We start from the raw sequence: 11,835 nt of genomic DNA, 5'->3' as shown, positions 1-11,835 counted from the left end.
TTAAATTATGTGATAACGAGTATTAATAGTGTTAAAATAATGGATAGAAGTTGATTATATTTGTTGTTTTTTTTTGGTGTCTAGATATCTCCATTGAGATCCAAGTTAGATTCCACTGAGATCTGAGATTCCACATCTACATTCAATGACCATGCATGACTTCCTAAACTGTAGCAGACTATACATATATTGAAGGTAAAAAATCTACAATTTGAAGGTAACATAAAGTTTCAAACAATGCATTTACATTTCTAATGTGGTATTTTTATGAAATTTTTTGTGTGGAAATTGAAAGGAAAAAGTGCATGATAAGAATGATCAAGTTTAAACACAATATTCTACATTAATTAGAATCTTCCAGTTAATAAATATGAATTAACTTCTTGTTGAATGCATTTGATATTTTAAAATCTTGTGAACATGCCTGCAGAAATCTCAGTAAATAGTTATATCTAAATGAACAAAAAAACCTCCACATATGTAGTTCATTACCTCTAGTTTTATTTGAATAAATTTGTCAATTTTTTTGTGAAAATTGATGTTTACTTTCTAGAAATAAAAGTGGTTAATTTGGCAGAAACATTGTTAATCTGCTTTTAACAGAAAATAAAAGTATCGTAAGATAGTGGATTTAAAAATATATTTTATGATTTGTTTAGAGGATAACTTTTCAATCTTAATTACATCTTTTGCACAATGTATGCATAGATTTTTTAAAGTCCTGTCATAATACAGCATTAAAATCAAAACTTTCATCAGATTCCTGAATCTGAGATACTTTATAAAGTGATTGACTATTAAAGGTATACTTCTCATTTTACATGTTTTAGGGAGATTTTATATAATGATGAAAATACATTAAAGTAAATCCAAGTGATATAACATGCATGATTTTAATATATCAGACCAAAATAAAAAAAAAACTGGTGGCTCTATTGTGCATATTCTGTCAATTTTATTTTCAGAGTCTTCAAGAAAAGTAATAGCTGTTGACGATGAACATCTTACTTGAACCATCTTTATATTTTCCACTTTTCTTCAGATGTCAGAGTGATATTCAGTGAATCAAAGATTTAACCATTCTTGATCAGAGTTATGATGTTCTTTAAATGGTAGATATTTTAAACTTAATCTTTTGCTTTTAGAATTTTTTTTGTGCTATTGGAACATTTTCTTATTAAGTTGGACCTTTTTTATGCCTCTGCCATAAGATGTAATAGGTATACAGGGATCAAGTTTAAGTTTACACTCTAACTTTACAAAAGGTATAGTGTATATTATACTGATATACTGGAATGTCTCTTAAAATCAGTGAAGTCTGAGTTTCTTGATGATGGCTCATTTTTACAAAAGTTATGGTCTTATATCTTAGTTTTTGAAAATTTTTAAACAATCGGTTAGTGCCTTTAATTTATTTTTCAAATCAGTAAGAGAAAAAAAGTAGAGCATAAAAATTACAACTCCTTTAAGGCTTGAATAAGTAAAAATTGTGATGATATGTTAAACTTAGTCACATACTTGTTGAAAAAGAGTATATATGTATATATATTCCCTTCCAGATAGCTTGGCAGTTTTATGAAGGTGATCAGCAGAATTGTCTCGCAGTGAGAAGTCTACCCCCAACTTTCTCCATCATTTTCTGAGGTTTACGCATACAGAGGCATTTTGTTGCAAAACGAATATGACTTGACAGCTGAAGATTTTAACCAAGGAAAGACAACTTGATGAACTTTGCTTTGACGGGTCAATAACTACTAAACAAAAATCAGGGACATTGCTTAAATGTTAAGAAATAGTGCAAGCACATTCTAAAATGTAAGCTTCCAAGTGACCAATATATAGGATTCTTTGATTTTTTAAAATAAAACAGGCCAAAATTTTTTTTATTTCCTTACAAGGATTATATAGGAATTTATATTTTCTTTTTTCTCCCTTACTTTTTTAAGAAATGAGCTAAAATCCATGGGTGCTTTGTACTACATGTACCTTGAATTACAATATTTTAGAATATGATGTTTTACAATTTTTATGCCCCCCTTGGAAGAAGGTAGCGCAAATTGCTTTGCTGCTGTCCGTCTGTCAGTCAGTTTTTTGGTACACCATGAGTTTCCGTTCATTTTCTTCTCAGAGGTTTTCACATACTGAAATGAAATTTGGTATACTGATTTATCATAAGAATATCTATGTTACTTGAAATTATAGGAAAGGGTTTTGAGAATTTAATTAATTTCAGAACCCCTTAGGTTTAAAAAAATATTTTTGTTTCCTGTTACATTCCCAAAAAATCAAGGGTTGATAGGTTGGGAATTCTTTTTTTTTTTTTTTTTTTGGGGGGTATATAGAACATTGTCCATCTGAATATACCAATGGTTTGTCATATTTACATGGACACCCAACATGGCATCCAAAATTGCTGTCTAGCCCCTTCAGAAAGAATTTATCCCCAACAACTCTTTATATTTAACCTTTGCCATAACTTTTGAACTGTTAAGTAGGTTGACCTATTTTATGTCTCAAGTTATGCTACAAGCTAATTTTTTTTAATGACCTTGACTGTGACTTGTATCTAAAAATAGCTTTTTTGATTTTTAAAACACAATTACTACTAAACCATAATTTGAGATAGAGTCTTCGGTATTTGGTAACATACTCCGATAATTGAGCTTTTTCAAACAACATCAATTTTAATATGACCTTGCGTTTTTTTAGGGTGTGGGTGTATATGCTGAAAAATAGTTTTTAAATCTGATTTCAAAAGTACCGTTTGGTCTTTTCTTATTTGTTTGTGGGGGTATTAGCCCTATTTGGACAATATTGTTTTTGACCTCTCTGTCTGTTTGACAGTTTATCTGTTTGTCTGTCTGTTATAAACTTTAACCTTTGCCATAACTTTTGAACTGTTAGAGATAGAGACTTCATATTTGGTATGAATACTACCCTAATTAAGCACTTTCAACAATGTTTTTTTAATGACCTTGACTGTGACTTGTATGCTAAAAATAGCTTTTTTGATTTTTTGCAATTACTTCTAAACCATAAGAGATAGAGTCTTCATATTTGGTATGCATACTCCGATAATTGAGCTTTTTCAAGTAACATCAAGGCCAATGACCTTGCGACCTTGTTTGTGACCTATATGCTGAAAAATAGTTTTTAAAGCAAGATTTCAGAGAAGTACCGTATATGTCTTTTCTTATTCGTTTGTCGGGGGTATTAGCCCTATTTGGACATTTTTAGCTCACCTGAGCCTTCAGCTCAAGTGAGCTTTTCTGATCACATTTTGTCTGTCGTCCGTCCATCTACCTGTCCGTCTGTCTGTTTGCTGTTAACTTCACATTTTCAACTTCTTCTCAAGAACCAATGGGCCAATTTTAACCAAACTTGGTACAAAGCATTCTTGGGTGAATGGGAATTAAAATGTCACAATAAAGGGCCAAGTCCCCTTACAAGGGGAGATAATCAAGGAAAGATAAAAATAGGGTGGGATCACTAAAAAATCTTCTCAAGAACCACTGGGCCAGGAAAGCCGAAACTTGTGTGGAAGAATCCTTGGGTAGTGTAGATATTAAATTGTTAAAAAAGTCATGGTAGTGTAGATATTAAATTTTACATAATATATGACCCCCGGGGGTAGGGCGAAACTTATGGGCCACAATAGAGAATCCAAATTTTACATAGAAATATATAGAACAAATCTTTAAAAATCTTCTTCTCAAGAACCAGTATGGCAGGAAAGCTGAAACTTATGCATCCTTGGGTAGTGTAGATTCTAATGTTTTAAAACCATAAAAGGGAAGGGGTAGCGGGGCATGATAGATATTGCTAGAGGGGGACTCTGGTAAAGAACTGCATCACCATAGTTACTCAGGTGAGTGATGTAGCCCATGGGTCTCTTGTTTTAATTATACACCACCATTTGAACATTTGAATTTTATACTTTATCAATTCTGTTTTACAAGAAGACATCTTTTTAAACCTGTCAATAACATATTGAATTCTTATTGTACTTATTATATACATACATGTATACCAGGTATATGTTTACTTTCTTAAGATTTTATTTGTAAAAACTAAATAATTCCTGAACTTTTGCTATGACTACAGTTAGTGCTGAATTTTTAATGAATGTTTGAATTAAAATGAAAGGTCATATTCATAAAAAAAATGCATTTTTGACCATAACCAGTATATTGATCAACTCTTGAACTGTTGAATTTTTATATCTGTAGATTTGTATAATTGTGAACAACTCTTTTCATGTATATGTATAAGAACTCTACTTCTGAATACAGTATATAGTTTGTAAAGTTCTTTTGGTTTTTTATTTACTTTTATTATTGTTATAAGTAATCATGTACATTCATTTTGTAGTTTATTGAATTATAAGATATACCTTGTCCATTCTGAGAATAATGAATTACCATTTAAAGAGTTCAGATATCTACAAACAATAATGATGTTTCAGAATTTGAAAATCATCTGTCCCTTAAAGTAACGTTGGATTGTAATACCAATTTTAACTGGATTTTGTGTGGGGAACTTTTGTTAATCTGATATTTAGTGATCTCTCTTGAAGGACATTGAAGGATATGCTTCGATAGACAGCACTGATTGTGACTCTAGACCATGCCAATAATTTTGAATCTATCTGACTCTTTCAGCTACTTTGTGTGTCATCTTCTCATAATATTTGCCAGATATATCCTTCTAAAAATTAAACGTGTGTGATCTTAAAAATGTGGATACCACTGAGTTGGATTTCTTCATTGACTGTATGACTTTTATCTTTTGTTGAAATATTTTGAACTTTATTTTGATCTGTGCCTTGTTTAGTTTTCTTAATTTGATACTAAGAAAACCATGATAAAACTGGACATACAAAATATTAATTATATTGTTCACTTAATTATATCTTATTTATGCTTTGTCAACTTCTTTGTAAATATGCTTTTTTCAAAATAAGAACTCATACAGTTTAAAAATGTCATTAAATTGTCACACCTATAGTTGAACTTAAAATATAAAATCTCAGAATCCCTGATTCAAATGAATACCACATAGATCATGTAGATTTTGTGAGCATCAAGTGATGCCTTCCAGTAGATCAAATGTAATATATAAAAAATGTTTAATTTACAGGTAAGTATGAAAAGAGGGGGTCAATGGCCAGCCCGTAAAGGGAGGTAAACCTACCTCTTTTAGAAAATAATAAAAATACTGATAAATATGATGGCACATTATGCTACATTATAATAAAAAAAATTAAGATGAATAAAAAAATATTCCCATAAAATTTCAACATGATTATTTGAATCAAGGGTTCTGTTAATATAAAGTGCTATGCATATTTTTGTAACACATGAAAACCCCTTTTTTCCCAATCACTTACACATAACCTTTCCCGTTTTCGCTTTCATTGGAAAAGGTATGTATATTGAGTGATTGTGTTTTTCTTAATTGACCAATATATTTAAGACAAAAATGCATATTTGACTGCATTTTCAAATGATTTTTTTCCCATTCTATATACAGTTATACTCGTCATCAAGATTTATTGTCATTAGCAATTTTATGTTTTAGATTTAATTATACATCTACTGATTTTATTAATGCATGTATGTATTTGACTTAATTACTACTTCACATGTATGTGAAAGTAAGTTTCAAGATAAGTAATATATTCAAATTGTATATTCTAATATCAAATGTGTCAACATAGTGTAATGTTCCATATTGTTAATCGTTGTATCTGTCGTTTTACTAAAAAAGAAAGATCATATTGTTACCTGCAGATAATCACTAGCTAGCTATAAACTTGCATAACTTTCTTGTTCCTGAATAAAGTTTTAAGCACAGTCAAACATTTTTCTTATTCACTGAAGGGAGGTTATTAACAGATTGCAATTGTCAAACTGACTGCAAAATACCATAATCAATGAACAATCTTTGGCTCATTTAAGGAATTATAGTATGCACATGTATGCCTGAAGCCTAGATGTTCAAACTTCCTTGTGTAAAGAAAACAATTAGTCAAACTGGAATTTAAGCATCTCCATAATGTGTGGATTCAATATACATGTAGATTTTGCATTCCATATATGAATGATTTTTTATGTTAAAAATAGGCATATGATATTTACAATAAGTACAGGAAAACAAACAGCCAGAGGTGTTGTTTAACAAGATTCTCGATGTAACTTGAGACAATTATTGTCTTAATAATATTTATAAAAATCATGTCTAATACCTCACCTGTAAGCAACATTTACATAATTTATGGAAAAGTTTTAAATGCTCAAGTTATCTGATAGTTTTTTTCTCTCATAAGCGGAAGTTGACATTTTGTTTCCACTCGGATTAGCATATTTAGGAACTACAAATAAGATGCAATAAGACGATGCAAGGGGAAAAAATCAGAAAGGTAAAGTTAAATTTCAGATTTTTATGATCACTTCCTGTATCCTGGTAACGACCGGATGTGACCACTGACGCGTTTAGCTCAATATGTTTTACCTACTCCTTCAAATCTGTTTTTTTTTATAAGATGTAATCTTAATCTCTGATTCTTTTTTGGTCTCATGAACTTCTCATTTTAAGGACAGGAAAACACACTACCGGAAGTGAATTTGCAGAGATATTTGACGGTACACTAGACATTTGATGTCTGAATAGCATATTAAAATTCATTTCAAACACTTCATCTATAAAAGATATTCATTGGAAAGGAAAATACTCAAATTGTGTAGTTTTATTATCTTTTATAACCGGAAGTTGTCGTTTCTGTTTCAGTTGTTGTTGAAATATTTTAAAACTAGTTATTAGATGCAAAAATGTACTGCAAAACTGCTTCAAAATAAAAAAAGTAAAAGTTTTCAATTTTTTATCACTTCCCCTGACCTAGCTGCAGATCTGTAGCGTTATGGTTTTATATATTTGTCTTTGACCATATTTGTTATGGTCAAAGACAAATATATAAAACTATAACGCTACAGATCTGCAGCTACCCCTGACCATCAGAAGTGACGGCTGACACATTCTACCCTATATCTGTTGCCCACTCTTTTATGGTTTATTATTCATATAAGTTCAATGGCTTGATCTGTTACAGTTTTCGAGATGTCGTTATTTTACCATCTTATTTTGAGAACATGAAATCACATAAAAAGATATTTGAGGTTACTCTAGACATTTGCATCTGAATAACATGTCCTAAAATCATTTCAAATACTCTTTCTCTAAAAGATATTCATCGGATAGTATGATACTCAATTTTTGCAGTTTTTCTCTCATAACTGTGACGACCGGAAGTGACGGTGGATGATCTTATTACAAGTAGATTTGTCTATTTATCAAGATCTGTTAGTCCTATAAGTTTGGTATCTTAATGGCTTGCCGTTTGTGAGATCTAGCTGTGATAACTTCTCATTTTGAGGACAGGAAATCACGCGACCGGAAGTGAATTTCATAAAGATATTTGACGTTACTGTAGACATTTGCAGTCCATATAACATATCCAAAAATCATTACATATGCTTTTTGTATAAAAAAAAATATTCATAGGGAAGAAAAATACTGAAAATATGCAGTTTTTCTCTTATAACCGGAAGTTGTTGTTTTTGTTTTCTTTGTGACTGATACATTTCCAAACTACAAATAAGATGCTATAATGTGATGTAAAAAAGTTTCATAAAAGAAAAGTTGAAATTTTTGATTTCTTTGATCACTTCCTGTGACGACAGGAAGTGACGGCGGACGATCTTAACCCAAATGGTTTTGCCTACTAATTAAGATCTTTTACTCATATAAGTCTGGTGTCTTAATCTCTTACCGTTTACGAGATCTAGCTATGATAACTTCTCATTTTGAGGACAGGAAGTCAGGCGACCGGAAGTGAATTTTACAAAGATATTTGACGTTACTGTAGACATCTGCAGTCTGAATAACATATCCAAAAATCATTACAAATAATTTAACTATAAAAAATATTTATGGGAAAGAAAAAACTAAAAGTTTGCAGTTTTTCACCTTTAACCGGAAGTTGTCGTTTTTGTTTCCGGTGGGACTGATACATTTCGAAACTACGAATAAAATGCTATAAGGTGATGCAAAAACAAATTCAAAAAAGAAAAGTTGAATTTTTCGATTTCTTTGATCACTTCCTGTGACAACCGGAAGTGACGGCGGACAATCTTACCCCAAATGGTTTTGTCTACTAATCAAGATTTATTACTCATATAAGTTTGGTGTCTTAATCTCTTACCGTTTATGAGATCTAGCTATGATAACTTCTCATTTTGAGGACAGGAAATCACGCGACCGGAAGTGAATTTTACAAAGATATTTGACGTTACTGTAGACATTTACAGTTTGAATAACATATCCAAAAATCATTTCAAATACTTTACGTATAAAAAATATCTATGGGAGAGAAAAATACTGAAAATATGCAGTTTTTCTCTTATAACCGGAAGTTGTCGTTTTTGTTTCCGGTGGGACTAATATATTTCGAAAGTACAAAAAAGATGCTATAAGTTAATGCAAAAAAAGTTTCAAAAAACAAAAGTTGAAATTTTCGATTTCTTTGATCACTTCCTGTGACGACCGGAAGTGACGGCAGACAATCTTACCCCAATTGGTTTTGCCTACTTATCAAGATCTATAAATCGTATAAGTTTGGTGTCTTAATCTCTTACCGTTTCTGAGATATGACTCGGACAAAACTTTTTTGAAAAAACGGAAATTGGACATATCTGACGACCGGAAGTGACTTTTGAAAAACTGAAAACTGCATCTGAAAGATATTTTAACTCTCCATCATTCCTGAAAATTTCATGAGAATCCCTCCAGTCATCTCTGAGAAATCGTCAAAACAAAAAGGAAAAAGTGATAAAAAAAATCGGACATTCGGGGGAGCGAACCCGGGTCGCCCGCGTGACAATCCAACGCGCTAACCATTCGGCCATTGAAAACACCGCTTCAAATTTTTAAATGCGAATATCTCGAGACTGCCTTTTTCGATTCTAAAGAAAATTACACATTACGCATTTGCAAACGAGTCTCTATTTAAATTAAAAACAACAAAGAAAAATATTGAAAAACAAAAAAATTGAAAAGGTGCATTTTTTAAATATGCTTCCGGTAGAAACCGGAAGTGCTGACGACGCACGAAAAGGCAATTCTGCAAACCAGAAAGTCATGATCTATCATCTCCAATAAGTCTCCAGTTCATATTCTCAGCCATTTTCAATAAAAGTGCGCGACAAAATCGCATTTTAAAATCAGGGGAAATCGTCCATAACTTGGCACCAAAAGCGAATTTACCAAAAATTTTTCGGCATGCACAACTTCATGTTATGACACATATTTTGTGAAAGTTTCATCAAAAAGCACTAAATAGTTTTCGAGAAATCGCATGCACAAAATTTTGTAAAAAAAAAGAATAATAAATATAAACTAAATTAAACGGTCTTTAAAAATATGATTTTCTTGTTTTTGTCTCTTCTGTTTGTTTAATATGACACAAGTGTGCATGGGAAAAACAGTGGTTACGTTTTATGCTTACTATATATAAATCGATATTGTTTCTTGAAAAACTATTACTTATAACCATGATTTGAAATATGTTTTTCCGTCGTGCAAAAACAAATGATAGTAGGTATCTCTAATATGCACATTCAGTCTTTTCTTTTTCTACTTTGAGAACCAGCCAAAACCAATAATAGAAAACGTTTGAAAAGACCCTGGAATAAATCTTTAGTTTTACACAGAATTGTAACGTTATTACTACATGACAATCCAGTAGTCTTTAACCTTTCATTTATCCCTATCTTAATTTCGTTTAAGCAAACGCTCGGATGCCTCCATAAACCCCTACTCGCGAAATGGCGGTGTTGACAGAGACAGCCGCCATCTTGATCCCGCTTCATATTTTCAAATGTTAATATCTAAAGTTCAGATTAACTAATATTCAAACAAATTATATAGTAAGCTCTATTGAAAGAGTGTCTATTAGCATTCCAAAAAGAAATGAAAAATATTGAAAATCAAAAAAGTTAGAAAATTCGATTTTTTATCTTCGCATCTCCTTACGACAGGAAGTACTGACAACGAACAAATTGTCGCGTCCTGGATAGTAAATATCACGATTTATAATCCCTGAAAGTTTCATGTTGATATCTTTTACCGTTTTTGAGTTTAATTGTGGACAAAATGTCATTTTAATTTCAGGAAAAGTCCCGTAACTTGGCACCGGAAGCGAGTTTTCAAAAAATCTCTCGGAAAAAATAACTTCAGATAACAACACATTATTCCTGTATATTTCATGAAAATCCATCCAGTAATCTTTGAGAAATCGCGTGCACAAAATTTGATGTACGGAAAAATAATAATAATAAGAAGAAGAAACAATAGAATCACTATAAGGTCTTCCGTGAAGACGGAAGACCTTAATAAAAAGAAAAAACAGTAGAATCACTATAAGGTCTTCCGTCTGAAACGGAAGACCTTAATAATAAGAAACAGAGTAAAAACAATATGTTCCCCAACTTCGTTTGGGGAACATAATAACAGACCCTTGCACTCTTCATGCATTATTCTACTAAAATAAAAAAGTGTCCAAAGCATTGGTTTATAGATTATAATTATCTTTAGGAATTTATAATTATGTAGAACTGATATATTAATTTAGAATGTGTTTTTTTTCTGTAATTATGAAATTAATACAGGGTAAACATTAAAAAACCCTTTAAAACGCTACTCCTCCTACAATTTTTGTCTGATTTCAATATAACTTGGCACACAAGTAGACTACATGTACACCAAGATACATTAAATAATGCATCGATTTTTGATTTCGATGAACAGTGTTGCCATTGTTGCTAAAAATAGAAATGTGTGAAATTCCTTTAAAACGCTACTCCTTCAATAGTTCTGGTTTGATGGCAATGGCTTCTTTTCTCATCCTTTGTTATATGTACAAACCAGTAGAGCTACAGTCTCGACAGAGACTTATCGTTAATATGAGTGCTGAAATCTATTTTAATATTTCAGAACAGTGGATACAATGATTTGCATCATCCGGATCAAATTTACATGTTTATACAGAGTCATCTTGGGTTTCAGATATCTTCCTTTATTTGGGTGGTTCTTTATTCAATTCTCTTTAAGTTGGAGGTAAGCGGCCCTTGGAAACAATGGATTGTATATGCCCCATATTTGTGGTGAGATATGGATGCAGCAGTGAGGCTGCTCTACATGTACCAACAATATGTTTCGAACAAACTCGAGAATTGTCATGGTTCTTCCCATCAGTTGAGGCTCTATTTATATTTTATCTCCATACAGACCTTGCATCATCTTCAAGGGTTTCTGACCCGAAATCTACTCTAAAACCAACCCTTGGCAGATTTAGCTGAAAATTTAAGAACTCGAGCTAACGAATTTGATTGGCTGCGACGTCCCAGTCTACGCAAGGTTTTTACTTATCGACGATTTTCGGCTGAATTAAAAGTCTCTTCGTGTTTTATGCAAAAGAAGAGTATTATTTACAAGGGATGAAAGTTAGGACGTGATAAATGCTAAAAAACAAGGGAGTAACTTATTTAATTTTTTTTTCTTTTGATTATATATGTTTTCAAGTATTATTGAAAGGACCACATAGGCAGTATTCCGCATTTTTGGTGCATCAATTTAAGCCAATCAAATGTCAGAGTTTATTAATAATAATTGATACGGGAACATGTGAAAGTTTTGTCAAGCTCTTGACAAAAAATCACGAAGAACGTTATTTTCTACCACTTTTGAGGTGTGCCCACTGCCAACAGCTGTATGAGGTTC

At 31.6% G+C, this 11,835-nt stretch overlaps 2 long non-coding RNA genes across 3 annotated transcripts; both read left to right on the top strand.

The window, feature by feature from the left end:
- Window positions 1–82: 82 nt before the first annotated feature.
- Window positions 83–2,324, top strand: LOC134257234 (uncharacterized). 2 transcript variants are annotated; one of them, XR_009989877.1, is made up of 3 exons: window positions 83–195; window positions 966–1,112; window positions 1,560–2,324. It is a non-coding gene; the product is annotated as an uncharacterized LOC134257234 (long non-coding RNA). The 2 variants fall into 2 exon arrangements; XR_009989878.1 differs by having other exon boundaries at window positions 83–217.
- Window positions 2,325–2,817: 493 nt separating this feature from the next.
- On the top strand, window positions 2,818–5,861 carry LOC134257236 (uncharacterized). The gene is made up of 2 exons (XR_009989879.1): window positions 2,818–3,590; window positions 3,635–5,861. It is a non-coding gene; the product is annotated as an uncharacterized LOC134257236 (long non-coding RNA).
- The last annotated feature ends 5,974 nt before the right edge of the window (window positions 5,862–11,835 follow it).

The sequence above is a fragment of the Saccostrea cucullata genome, unplaced genomic scaffold, assembly GCF_032062105.1.
Source record: "Saccostrea cucullata isolate Sc308-1 unplaced genomic scaffold, CSIRO_AGI_Scuc_v1 ctg16522, whole genome shotgun sequence".
Classification (NCBI taxonomy): Eukaryota; Metazoa; Mollusca; class Bivalvia; order Ostreida; family Ostreidae; genus Saccostrea; species Saccostrea cuccullata.
Note: the sequence above shows the minus strand (reverse complement) of the source record. Positions and strands in the feature narration are given on the sequence as shown.